Here is a 13,725-nt window from a genome sequence, read left to right as displayed (position 1 = left end):
GAGGCGAAGCTTCTGTGCTTTGGGAACCTTTGTTCTTGATAAATACCTCTGACTATTAAAAATTCATGCAGGCATTATTTTCTGCTACACGGGACCTCAGGACCACCTTGTCAGCCCTCGTTCTGCAGCTCTGTGCGTGAGACTCGTGCTGCCTCCACCCGGGGGCCGTGTGCAGACCCCCGTCTGCTGCTTCGTGCTGGACCTTCAGCCTGGAGAAAATGGAGTTTCTCAAGGGTTGTTGTGTGGGGAGAATGTGTAACCTCAGAGAGGAGAACAAGGCTCAGGATTGCACAGTCAGAATACACAAGCATATTCTGCATACTCATTTTCCCTTAACAACCCTTTCTAAGGACCTGAGTGTGTGAGGCACTGTGCTGGGTGTCCAGCGTCTCTCGATGAATGAGCTGTACCCTTCGCACTGTAGATCCAAGTGGTGTAGAAGGGAGATGGGCAGTGCCTCCCCTAGGGAGTGCCTGCTGTAGGGGATGGACAAGTCAACAGAGCTGCCACCAGCCAGGGCAGGCTCAGACAGACACAGCGCCCAGGGCCCAGGGGCAGTCGGCGCCCTCACCCTGCCTTCCCTGGAGCAGCTGAAGTGCAGGGCCCCCCGGTCAGCACTGTGGATGAGGTCGGCTGCTGCTGGATCATGTTGTGGACGGTGTGCCTCTGCCACTTGCACTGGATAGTCTTTTCAAGTGCGGGTAATAATAGCACTGGGGTCCAAGTCCCTTATTAGACGTGTTTAATATTTTAGGGAAATTAAAAATCTAGCCTCTATCAAACACTATGTAACTTCAAGCACTTGGTGAATTAGGGAAAAACAATCTTGCCGTGTTTGCTTTTCCTCTTTAATCTCTTAATGTTTTCTTAACTATTCTTAGTATCGTTTTGGAGATGCAGTTCTTCTGAATATTTGCAATCATTGTTCTGAAAAATACCTCTTAACTCCGTTAGACTTGGAATCTTAAGTTGTAAGGGGTCTTTGAGACCCCCCAAGCCCACACCCCTCGTTACAGATGAGGATCCTGAGGCCCAGAGAAGCCAGAGGGGCTTTCTCGAGGGCTCAGCGCCAACTGGTAGAGGAGCCCAGATGAGACTTGGTGTTCTGCTTCAGAGATCCCAGCTGTCTTACCTGCCCCAGGGCTGCGGATTCTTAGCAGGGGTTGGCCAGGGGCTCTGAGAGAGAGTGCACTCGCAGAGTCACATGTGAGCCCATTCTCTGTGCTGTACCCTTTCCCTGTGGGAACAGATATCTCCCTTCTATCCGTCTGGAGAATCTCTGGTCTTTCTCCCAGACCCAGTCAGGGCATTCCCTCTGCCAGAGACCTTCCCTGCCCTCTCGAGACACTTCCTTTCTTCTCTGTGTCCTCCAGCTCTTTGTATCAGCTGCTCATTTAAGGTTCCTCTCTGCCATTGCCATGTGTCTACCGGTGTTTCTCCCCAAATAGATGGGAGCAGTGGGAGCAGGGGCCATGCCTTATTTGTTTCCCGTGTCCCCGGGGCCCAATGCAGCAGTATGTGGCTAACAAATGTGGTAGCAGAATAAGGCCCCCTCACCCCAAAGATACCCACATCCTGATCCCCAGAACCTGTGAATGTGTTCCCTTATGTGGCAACAGGACCTTTGCAGATGTGGCTAAGTTAAGGACTTTGAGACGGGGAGATTCTCATGGCGTCTTAGTCCATTTGGGCTGTGACAAAGTACCATAGACTGGGTGGCTTACAAAGAACAGAAATTTATTTCTCACAGTTCTGCAGGCTGGAAGTCTGAAATCAGGGTGCCAGCATGGTCAGGTTCTAGTGAGCGCCCTCTTGTTGCAGACAGCTGCCTTTTCATTGTATCCTCACATGGCGGAAATAGGACTGGTAGCTCTCTGGCCTCTTCCTCTAAGGGCACTAATCCCATCCTGAGGGTCCCACCTGCAAGACCTAATCACCGTGCAAAGGCCCCCTACAGATACCATCACAGTGGGATTAGAGTTTCAACATGAATTTTGGAGGGACACAAACATGCAATCCATTGCACCTGAAGTATCCAGGTGGGCCCAATGTCATCACAGGGTCCTTCTAAGGGAAAGAGGGAGGCAGTGGGGTCAGAGTCAGAGAAGGAGAGGTGGCAATTGAAGCAGAGGTTGGAGGGATGCGGGGCCGTGAGCCAAGGATTGCAGATGGCCTCCAGAAACTGGAAGAGGCAAGAAAATAGGTTCTCCTCTCAAGCCTCTAGAAGAAATGCAGCCCCACTGGCCCAGTTTTAGGTCTCTGACTTCCAGAACTGTAAAATAATCTATGTTGTCTTAAGCTGCTAAATTTGTGGTAGTTTGTTACAACAAGAGGGACCTAATACTACAAGGAGAGACTGTGTGTGTGCAATGTGGCGGAAGAACCCGGGGAGAGAAGCCCCATGACACGGTCTCAGTGTTGGCTCCGCCAGTGTCAGCATGGCATCACAGACTCCTGCTCTCTCGCAGCCTCGCTTTTTCATTTGCCAAACATGGGTAACAATGCCTGCCCCTGAGCTCATAGCAGTTCCGATGCGGTTAGAGAAGAGACGGGGATGTATATGCCCTTTGCAGACCATGCAGGGCTATAAAGCAGGAGCTCTTGTTATGTTAACGTGCAGTCCTGGGTTCTGAGCTATGGGGGCCTTAAACCGCTGCTTCCTCAGGCCAAAAGCCTTAAGGTTCAGACTTCAGATGCTAGGCTTGCTCCTGCTGCTGTCTCTGGGTCTATGCTTGGTCCAGATTCTCAGTCTCTGAGAGCTCTGTTAGTTAACTTTGTAAAGATGGCAGTGGATGTTTGCAGATGCATGGAGCACACACTCCAGGCACATGGTACCATTGGGTCCAGAGCACGGCGATGATGAGTACTGCCCACTTTTGCGCCCTCCCTTCGGCTGGACCCTCACGAGGCTCTTTACCCCCACATTGTCTTTAATCTCCACAGGAGCCCTCCCAATGGCAGGCGCTGTGATCGCCACATTTTCCAATGTGGTCACAAAAGCCTACAGAAGTCAAGCCCTTTGCTTGAGGATCAAACGGCTGCTGTCAGTCTGGCCTAGGTCTGCTAGTATCAAGAGCAAAGCCCTTTCTGCTCCCTGCTTTACCTGCGCATCCATTATAATCACACACATGGACTCTGCTCAGCCTGCACATTAACTATCAGTGAGGTTTCATTTTTCGTATACTTTGGGGTAAAATACATAGAAATAGGATAGGTGATAATGTTGTTTTCCCTGCCCCGCAGTGGCTCTCACACTCTGCCTTGGAGACCATGGCACTAAGTCGTGGCTAACAATGTGATGGCCTGCTTTGGCCAAGCCTCATGCTAGGTGTCTAGAAATAGTATCTAATCCTTAAAGGAAGGTAGATTTTATTCCAGGTTTCACAGATGATGGCTGAGGGTTAGAGAAGTTAGGACTATCTTCACCTATTCGTTATTTTACTCATTCTTCCAACAGTTTTGACTGAGGGCCTGCCATGTACATGCAAGATGCCGTTTTAGGTGCTGGGGATTTAACTGTGAACAAGAGATGAGTCTCGGCTCTCGTGGGGCTTACCTCCTAGTGGGAACTTGACGCTGGGTAGTGTCAGGGGATGGGAAGTGCTCTAAAGGAAAGGGAGAGAGTGGTAGGAGTGGAGGTGAGGAGGTGAGGGAGAGGTGCAGGAGAGTCTCGTGGGGTTATGGGCATGGAGAATGCTTTGGATTTTACTTAGGGCCGGGAAGGCACTGGAGGGTTTTGAGTAGAGGGATTGGCATCATCTGACTAATGTTATCAGGGCATCAGCTGGAAGGTCCAGGGATGGGGTTTCACACCCAGGTCCTTGTGGCTCCGAGGCCTGAGCACTTTCCTTACATCTGGGGCTTCCTGATGTTTATGGCTGTACTCGCATTGCTGGAGGTGGCACCTCGTGAGGTGGGCTGTGATGGTGTTGCTCATGGTGAACTTTTTCTCCCCATTTTTGCCTTGTTCCCTGGTGGGCATGACTCCCTGTGGTCTACAGTTATGTCGGAACTTCTGGAAGAACGGGCCTCAGGTCCTATGTGTCCCTCTCTCTTCCACTTTCAGATGTTCTATCGTGAAATGTTGAGGTTTTCATGAAAGTAAAGGCACCTTCATGCTGCAGCCTTACTGCAAAGGCATTTGATAATATATAACAAAGAGCCTTGAAAGCCTTTGAGCCAGTGAGTGATTCCCTCCTGGGAAACTCTCCTAATGAAAAAAACATCTAGAGACTGAGAGTTGAACACAAGGATGTTTATTTCTACGTTATTTATAGAAACCAAAGTGTCCGACAACAGGGCATGATTAGTAAATTATGCTACATTTGTATAATTGACTGTTATGCAGCTATCAGAAATTGTGCTTTTATGGAATTTGTAATGCCATGCTCAGTTGTCGCGATGAGGATAGTAATGCCAACAGACGCAGGCACGAGAGAGGCGTTCCCTAAATGGAAGTGAAAGAAACACCCTCTTAGACCCCGATGGCCCTGCCCAGAGCAGAGGGCGCCGCAGCCATCCCCTCAGAGGGCCCAGCTGCCTTGGTCTGCGAGGCCAGGACATGCCAGGGCTGCTGCTGAGACCCCCGACGGGGAGGGAGCGCTGGTCAGGCTCTTGTAGAAGCTCTGCGCCGTCCCTTGGAACTGTGGATTCTCCTGGCCCTTGGTCACTGCTCCAGACACCCTGGCTCTATGTCTGCCTGTCCGCCATGTTGTGGATGTTCATAGCTGCTTCCATGGCCTGGGAGAATCTGGAGTTCATTTCCCAGGATCAGAACCGCGACACGGCAGCCGCCTCCAGGCCCATGCTTGACGTGGACCCAGCGCTTATTCCTGCACCGTGGGTAAACGCCCACTACTTCACATGTGGCAAAGGCGGGATGTAAACTGGTATGTATGACAAGATACACAATACATAAAAATCAAGTAGCATAAGTGGTACATGCGTGTGTTCATGTGACTGGAAGAAAAAGCAACAAAATGTTCACATTGAGAGAATCATGGGTAAATTTCTTCCTTCTATGTTTTTCAGTTTTTATAACATGCATGTAGTATTATTTGAAATATATACAAGTTATTTTTTTTAAACCCTCACCACATTGCATTGCCAAGTGCTTTTTGGTTTTTCAAAACAGTGTCGTGTTCCTTTACCCCATTTTTATTGTTTTGTGTGTGCCGTTGGGTTTGCTCGCTTTTTGTCCTCTGGGAATCCATGTGTCTCTGGGGACACGGAAGCTTCATATTGATTTGGGACGGATTTGAACTCGACACTTGCCCATCTCGTTCCATCCAGCGTTGTCAACCCAGGCACTGTCCAGTATTCACCATCCTGCCAGGGCTGCTCTGCCTGAGCAGTGGGACGTCCTCGGCTGCAGAGTCTCTGGAGAGCCAGACTGCCCGTTCCCAAGCCCGAGAGAAAGTCGAGCTCATTTAGAAAAGCAGCTTTTGGGTCCGTGCTCCCTGGAGGGGGGACTGCAACTCTGAAATGATTGCAACCGTGCAGCTGGCCGTCTCGTTTTCACCTCCCTTAGTCCCTCTTGGCAACTCTGGAGTCTTTTCTCACTTGAGTTTGCTCAGCCGCTGAAGGCTCCTGCAGCATCCCAGAGTGAGTGTAAGACTGTTGTTAGCTGGCTTCCTCTGTGTCATAAGGGAGGGGAGACGGCCTAGTGGATCGGTGACTCTCGTCAACCCCTCTGGTGTGTGTTGGTGGCTCTTTTCAGTTGTCTCTGTGCAGCCCTACATCTGGTGGCCAGCACCTGACTCTGTTCATTCTGCCCCTGCCACAGCAGCCTTCAGGGCATCCTCTGTTCTCTGGCTGTCCAGCTCGACATTAGCCTCATTTTCAGGCTCTCTCCATCTGTTGTCCTAAAAGAGCTGCCTACCATCCAGTCGGTCTGCCCATTTCAGGATTATCATGTAGATATTCCATTAGTTTCCCACTTAAAATACTTTAAGAACTCCTCTTTACTGTGCGGTGAAGTCTAAACTCCTCAGCATGGCTAACAAGTTCTGTGCTGCATTCTTCTGTCTTCTGCTCTCCACCTTCCTTCCCTCCTCCTGTCCTGTCTTCAGACTGCGTTAAGGTGGTGCTCGGCGCTGTTCTGGATTCAGTAGCAAGATCTTGTCTCTGCTCTTGCAAACTTGCCGTCCAGGAAGGAGGCAGATAGGTGCCAGATTGTTAGGACACAAGGTGTGAGGGCCCTCCAGCTTCATCTCTTACATTGTCTTCCTGGATTTGTTTATTGCTCGTTCATCTGTAGCCATGAGTTTTGCCCTCCTTGCATTTTGCATTCTAGCAAAGTGAGCTGGACACCCCGTGATGTGTCCTATGTATGTTCTCTTGTACATATTGTTCTTTCTGCCTGTCACATGTTCTCTCTCCCTCACTGGCAATCTCATCTTCCTTCCTACATTTTGATAAGATATCTTCTGAGGGGCCTTGCGTGACCATCCCAGACACAGTACATCACTTTATTCTTCCATAACTTGTATGCTTTTTATTTTTTGTATTTGACCCTTTATACTCTGTTCTTTTTTCCCTGTTTGTCACCTGTACCAGGCCCTAAACTTCTTAATAGTAGAGAATTCAAAAGCTTTTTTAAATCTTTGTTTATTCAATAAATGTTTGTTGAATGAATGAAGGAATGAAAGAGAACACATACCTTATGTTTTCATACCTCTGTACTTGCTTCTGCTTCTGCTTGTGGCATGTCTGTAACTTTTATTCTGTTAGTGTTATAATTCCAATTTATTCAGCCCCTGGTAGAGAACAGACACTGAAGCTTACTGGTCCATAAGGTCCTTGAATTCAGGAACTGCGTCCCCATATCTGCTCTCAGCTCCACGGAACCGGCGTATAGTGAAAGTTTGTAGGCTGCAACTGCGTACACACGTTTTCCTGTTCTGGGTTTTAATGTGTTCCTGCTGCTCTTTTACTATTCAAATGTCATCTTGAATCTATACGAGGAGGAAGATAGACATTCCCTACTAGAATCTAATGTTTCCGAATCTGCCTTGCTTGCTTTTTTACTGCTTGTCTCTGACTCAGAAGGGCTTATCAAAGGAGACGTTGGTTGTTGTTTGCTTTTTTTATAGAACTTGGTTTTGGGAAAAACTGGATCCAGAAGGCAAATCTTAAAAAGTTAGGCAACCTGTGCCTGCCCTCCTGCCCTCCTCAGGGCATCCAGGGATCGGGTCTACCTGCCGTGGAGCCGGCAGTTGTACGTCAGGGACAAGCAGGAACTAAGGATGCTGTGACTTTCAGGTTCTACCAGAGTCCCAGGCAGTGTGCTGGTGTCCCAACACTTCCTTGTCACCCTCTCCACAGCTCCTCACGGCAGCTGGTATTCTCCTTTCCCAGGTGAGGAAATTGAGATTCAGGGGCATCGAGCAGTAATGGAATGCACTAGTGAGAGGCAGTCAGGACTCGATGGCTGAGTGTTCTGGAGCAGTGGAGGGTGGCTGTGAAGTGCTCCAGCCTTTGGGCAGGCACAGACGCAGGGCGTACGTGGAACAAGCCTGGTCAAGGGTCGAGCTCTTCCAAAGGCACAAATAACATTGGCTGGAAAATCAGAGGAGGGGAGGTGGGTTCAGTCTAGGTGAAGAGGTAGAGGCCTCTGATCACAGGATGAAGGCGGGCTCAGGGCCAAGGTCATCCCTTGGACGGCTTCACTGGGGCAGATTCGTCGTGACAGGAGTCTTAGGGAACTTTTCACCACTTGGGTGTCCAGGTCCTCGAAGTTCGCTGGTGCTTAGAGGAGTCTCCTCACAGGCCGGGGCTCGATCACAGTCCCCTGTGGTCAGCAGCTTGGTGTAGGGTCAAGTCCGAAGTGTGCTCATCCCAGGCAACGGGGCAAGGCGGAGTTACGTTCGAATTCCAGCCCTGGCATTCGTTTGCCACTGATCTTGGGCAAGATACTTAACACTCAACATCTTGATTTCCACATCTAAAAACGGTTTCTTGTGAATAGTACATGAGCTGACGCATATAAAGTGTTTGCTGGAGTATCTCCTGCATGTGCGCAATACCTGTTGCCCTTCCACCGCCATCTCCTCACCTCCATCCACCCCTCACACACGTGCTCAGTCCCTGTCAGCCTTCCACCGCCATCTTCTCACCTCCCCATCCCTCACACACATGCTTAGTCCATGTCAGCCTTCCACCATCCGTCTCTTCACCTCCCCACCCCTCACACACATGCTTAGTCCATGTTCGCCTTCCACCATCTGTCTCCTCACCTCCCCACCCCTCACACACGTGCTTAGTCCGTGTCAGCCTTCCACTGTCTGTCTCCTCACCTCCCCACCCCTCACACACGTGCTCAGTCCTTGTCAGCCTTCCACCGCCATCTTCTCACCTCCCCACCCCTCACACAAGTGCTTAGTCCATGTTAGCCTTCCACCATCCGTCTCCTCACCTCCCCACCCCTCACACACGTGCTTAGTCCATGTCAGCCTTCCACCATCCGTCTCCTCACCTCCCCACCCCTCACACACATGCTTAGTCCATGTCAGCCTTCCACCGTCTGTCTCCTCACCTCCCCATCCCTCACACACATGCTTAGTCCATGTCAGCCTTCCACCGTCTGTCTCCTCACCGCCACACCCCTCACACATGTGCTCAGACTCTGTTAGCCTTCCACCATCTCTTCACCTCCATCCGCCCCACACCTATGCTCTTTGTGTCCACAGGGGGCTCTTTTGTGGTGGCCTAACTTAAGGCTGTGCTGAGACCCTAGATCATGGGTGGTCTGCAGCAGTGGCTGAGGTATCCTCATCGTCCTTGAAGTCCTGCATCTAGCTGGAGTGAGTTCACCATGGGGACCTCAGTTAGCTTCTTCATCTGTTCCCCTCTGTGGGATAACCGACACAGAGCCTGGAGTACTTGTTTGTTGACGGAGTGGCTGTCTTGACGAAAGTGGTGCCTGTGACTATGGCTCATTCCATTAAATAGGATTTCTTGTTATGGTCCTGGTCTGAGAGACCTCTAGTCTGCCTTCTCGCTCTCCTTCCATTTGTCCCCTGTAACAAAGCTCATAGTGCCCAGGGAACCAGCTGGGGAGGGGTACAGACTGTGGAAAAATGGCACTGGTGGTGGTGGTCTTGAAGAGGGCACGCCAACTTTGGTGCCAGACTGTTCTAGGTTCAAGGCTTAGCCTCAACTCTTACCAGCTGTGGGACTAGAAGCAAATCATTACCTCCCTGAGCCTTGATTTTATCTGCTATAAAATGAGGATAGCAACCGAGTTCACAGGCTTTCCTCAGAGGCCGTCAATTGGTGAGAGTGCCTGGCATAGTAAGCGCTCCGCGGACGTTGCGTGGAATTGGTCGTTAGAGCTGCCGTAGCGGGTTGGGTCCCTAGAGCAGGCGCCTCACAGGACTAGTTCCCCGTGCTCTCCGCACGGCTCTTTGAGCAGGACAGATGCTTGGCCTCGTTTGACATACAGGATAATTGTGGTTAAACAGTTTGCTCTCAGTCACTTACCTAGAAGGTGCCTCGCTGGGGGTACCACCCTCCTCTGTCCCTCAAAAGCCAGCATTCTGGCCCTTCACGGCCTTCAAGCCTGGTCACTTGGGGTCTGTTAGTCTTCTCCATCAGGCGTGTGCTCTCAGGGGCAGTGGTCGTGGTGTCTAGCACAACTCCTAACGTCCTTGCAGAAAGGAAAGGGCTCGTCCTTCTGGGATGAGGACATTTACTTTGCACCTCCCTCCTTTTTCTGGAAGGATGTCTGTGAATGGCATGATGCCTCCCCGCCTTTCGGAAATGTCTCCTGTGGCTGCCTGTTGACTGCCCCTCCCTTCAGTGTGTGGTCTTCAGAGCCCTGGGGTCTCTACTGGTGGGAGCAGGCTTTCGGAGAGGAGTTTGGATGTCTTTTCTTCAGTCAGACGGACTTGGCTGAGTCGCTGTGCTGTGCTGGTTGCTATCAGGATATCAAAAATCACTCAGAAATTAGTCCTGCCCCTGTGAAGCCTGTAGTCCAGAAGAGCAGACAAAACAAGACATGCCTGCAAACAGCAGCGAGGGGATCGCTGCCTCGGAACAGCTGTTAGAGAGACTCAGGGGTTCTGAGAGGAGAACTGTGAAGCCCCTTGGGTGTGAGGGACGTGTGAGCCTCGTGGAGGCACTGGAGCTCCGACCTGGGAGATGGCAGGGCTTACCACGCTGAGGTAACGGAGGGTGGACTAAGAAAAGACACTGAGGTTAAAAAAGGAGGAGATTTAGTTGCAAGACTAAATATTGCAAAGACACACGCATGCTGGCTCAAGAAGCGCAAGGTTTATTGTCAGGAAAAGGGCGTCATGGGGATTGGTTCCAGGTCCTGGGAGCTATGAGGGCCTGGATGACTACTCTCCATCCCTCTGTCTCAGACCTCCCATCTTGGTTGCCTTCTTCATGCCCTCTCTGTTCTCCTCCCTGCCACCAGTTTCCCTGCCCGCCTGTGGCTTCTTTCATCCCCTGGCTTTGGCCTGCGGCGAGCTTTGGCTGCCTCGGGCCTGAGCCTGGCCCCACCTCAGTGTGTGCTTTTAGCTCAAGCTGCTCGAGTCTACGATCTGCCTGATGGTCAGGATCTTTTCGTTCATAGAGCTGCTGCTTGTAAGACTGTGGATGGAGCTGAGAAACTGGCAAAAACATCTGGTACCTTTAGGAACAGAAAATAAGTCAATTGGATTAAAACACAGGGTCTTTGGGGGAGAGTGTTAGAAGGCAGTGGGATGTTTAGGCTGGGACAGTTGGCAGGCCTGTGAGTGCTGGGCTGAATTAATCCTGCAGACAGTTCAGCCCGAGAGGAGCAGAGTGATTTGCAATGTGCGTCCCGGTTAGTGCTGGCTCCTCCTTTCAGCTTCTAAAGTCAGCGAGCCGCCCAGTGGCTCTGATTGAGCTTCTGCTCTGAGATGCAGCTGGTGCCGGCCCTTCCTTGGTGGACACCTGACACTCACCTCTCTACTTCTCTCTCTCTCAGCATGTATAGCTAGAGGTGGGGAAGGAGCAGCCCCATTTACTGAGCACACTTGTGCCAGGCTCCGGAAAGCCGCATCACATTGTCACACGACACCTCTGTGGTGCAGCTATTGTCACCCCATTTATTACAGAGGAAACTGAGACAGCTGTCTACCTGGGTCCAAGCAGGTAGTGGGCGATAGTCTGGTTCCCCCACCTCTGTCAGGCTTCGGAGTTCTTGCTCTCTCCAGTACCTCCCATTATCTGCTCATTGACTTTGAAAAGAGAGGCTAACTTACCTGTGAAAGGTTAGTGGTTGTGTGCTGTTCACCTGAGACAGGTGTTGGGAGGAAGCATCGCAGGCAGGCAGGCAGGCAGCCTCAGTGCCCCCGGGGTGGCCCGAGTCCCCAAGACCTTGAAGGTGGAGGGCCGCACCCTTCTTGCCCACGGCGCCTTCCCAGTGCGTGCTGTTTCTATGGCAACTCCCAGCCCGGGCCCCGAGTTTCAGTGGACAAAGGTGGCTGTTGCTATTAGGACTAATTGGAATCGTGTTAGCTATTTTTAGCTCCTGAGGAAAATCTTCTGACTTAGAAATGTTACAGGATAAAATATGTTTTTAGAGCATACCAACACACTCCGTGTAGGAATGTCAGTTTGCTGTCTCTGAGAAAATGGTCTTTTGTTGGCATTTTCTCTCAAACTTGTTGGCAAGCTCCAAAAGTACCCTTCTGTTTCCCCCGACTCATTTTCTTTTTCTCTTTCAGCTCCTGAAACCCCATAAAGCTTTTCGGGGCCAAGTAGAAGAGGTGATGGTTCTTTACCAACTGAAATCAATTCCGTAGTGACTTCCCTTGCTCAGCTCTGGGCCCGTCAGAGCTAGCCTGAGGGCAAGGGGCTCTCCTTCCAGGGTGGGGGCCGTCCTGGGCTCCCCTTTGCATAGCACCAGTCAGTGTGAGCTGGGGTGCCAACATCACCATGATGCCACGCCTCTGAATGAGGGTTGGGACATAGCCAGCCTGCAGGTTCCAGTTTGGGGATGTCGGAGCCACCATGAGACCTCAGCACTCTGGTTCGGCTCTGTGACTTGTTATCATGGGCTGAATGGGAACAGAAAGGCAAACCTTGGGTGGGTTCTAACATTCATTCCAGCTCAATGGCTGATGATTCAGAGTTCTGTCTGCACTTTCTGCTCTGACCCTGCTGTGGGGACTAGTAAGAAGGGTTCTGGGGAAGTGCCCTCTTGGGCAGCACAGCCCCCTCTGCCCTAGTTCCGCGCGGCCATTTCTCGCCAGGGCTGCTGTGGCACTTCCTCCTGGACTTGGCCCCTGGCTCCAGCCCACCAGCCCCCCAGCACCTGCCTGCATCCGTTACTGTGCTGCTCCCAGAGTAGTCTCACAAGGCACAGAGCTCCTTGTCCTGCAGCGGCTCCTCAGCACTTGCAGGATGCAGATGTACAAAGGCCTGCTTCTCCTCCCCCCGGCCTCGTCTTCCCCCATAACACCATAGTGCTCTGACAAGACCTGCGCGTTCCTCACGGTTCAGTTTCAGTGTCTGGTCGCCTTCTACAGAACATGTTGGCCGATGCTGAATTCAGTGTCCTTCTGCTTCCAGGGCTTCTGGAGCATCCCATTAATGAAATGACTCTTTCCTCTTCAACACTTCTCATAAGCGGTAGGCTCCAGTGAGCAGACAAAGCTACCCAGGCACACAGGTCTTTGTTCCTTGCCAACAAAAGAGGCCTGTCCTGATCTGAGACGATACCTACAAAGCATTTCTACGTACAAGACACTGCGGTGGAGGACGGAGGAATGAGTCAGGCCTAGGCCCTTAGTCAGGGAGATCCTGTACAAGCACTTGAGTAACAATAATCCATATGGAGTAAAATATATGCAAAGAAGAGCTATGCTGTGTGCGGGGGTGGGTATATGTCAAGCAAGGAGCGCCCCTCCCTCACCTGCTCTGTACACATTAAGCAGCTGCCTTCCCTGGTGCCAAGCAATGGGGAAAGTGGAGGGGGAATGAGGAGGACTCAGACTCGGACCTTTACTCAAGGTGCTGAATGCAATGATCGAGGAATGCATGGGAGGTCAAGGGCCCTGGGGGATGAGGCACAGACATCATGCTGACCGTTTACCAGCTGTCCTGGCCAGTGCCACAGAACTTCGAGTTTCTCCTGAAAAAGACTTTGGTCTATTTGAGGATTTCTTGACTTTGCTGGACTCTGAATGTTAGTGGAGACCAGACAGGAAGCTCAGAATGGAGATGAGTCTATAGCAGATAGCCAGCTTGGAGGCATAGATTTTCTGAGCATTTCCGACAGTCCTGGCCCATGTTCCCACTTCGGTGGTTATTTTCCAGTTAGATACTTTGCATCTCCTCCAAATTTTACAGTTCTCAGTGATCCTTTGTGGCCTTTATTTGGTCTGGCTGTCCGGAGGGAACCTTCATGCCCTTTTGTCTTTGAGCATTTGCAACAGTGCAGCTGGGGTCTTTGCCTTTTCTGTATATAGGAGCTATTTAACATCAGTACTTGTTTCATCTGTTGATGCTGTACCTGGAGAGGGCAATTGAATCTAAGTTCACTCTTGGATCCGTCTCTGAGGAGCTCCTGAAACGATCCAAGGATTTTCCCAGTGTGTCGGGCTTGTTCTTTGTGACCCAGCATCCCACAAGGAGACGATTAATTCCTGATCTAGACCTCAAGAACCAAGCAAACAAGGCTCACAGGTTGCTTTTGGAGGATCACTTCTGGCCTGGATAAATGCTGTATTTGTTATGAGAAAGGAG

The 13,725-nt window shown here is 51.0% G+C and overlaps 1 protein-coding gene across 9 annotated transcripts in view; it reads left to right on the top strand.

Annotated features, from left to right (window-relative positions):
* The window catches only part of TRAPPC9 (trafficking protein particle complex subunit 9), a 622,816-nt gene that overhangs the window by 416,642 nt on the left and 192,449 nt on the right, over positions 1-13,725 (top strand). The gene's annotated exons all lie outside the window — the stretch shown is intronic.

Source organism: Equus caballus, chromosome 9 (assembly GCF_041296265.1).
Source record: "Equus caballus isolate H_3958 breed thoroughbred chromosome 9, TB-T2T, whole genome shotgun sequence".
NCBI classification, from domain to species: Eukaryota; Metazoa; Chordata; class Mammalia; order Perissodactyla; family Equidae; genus Equus; species Equus caballus.
The sequence above is the reverse complement of the archived record's forward strand: the minus strand, read 5'-3'. Positions and strand labels throughout refer to the sequence as shown.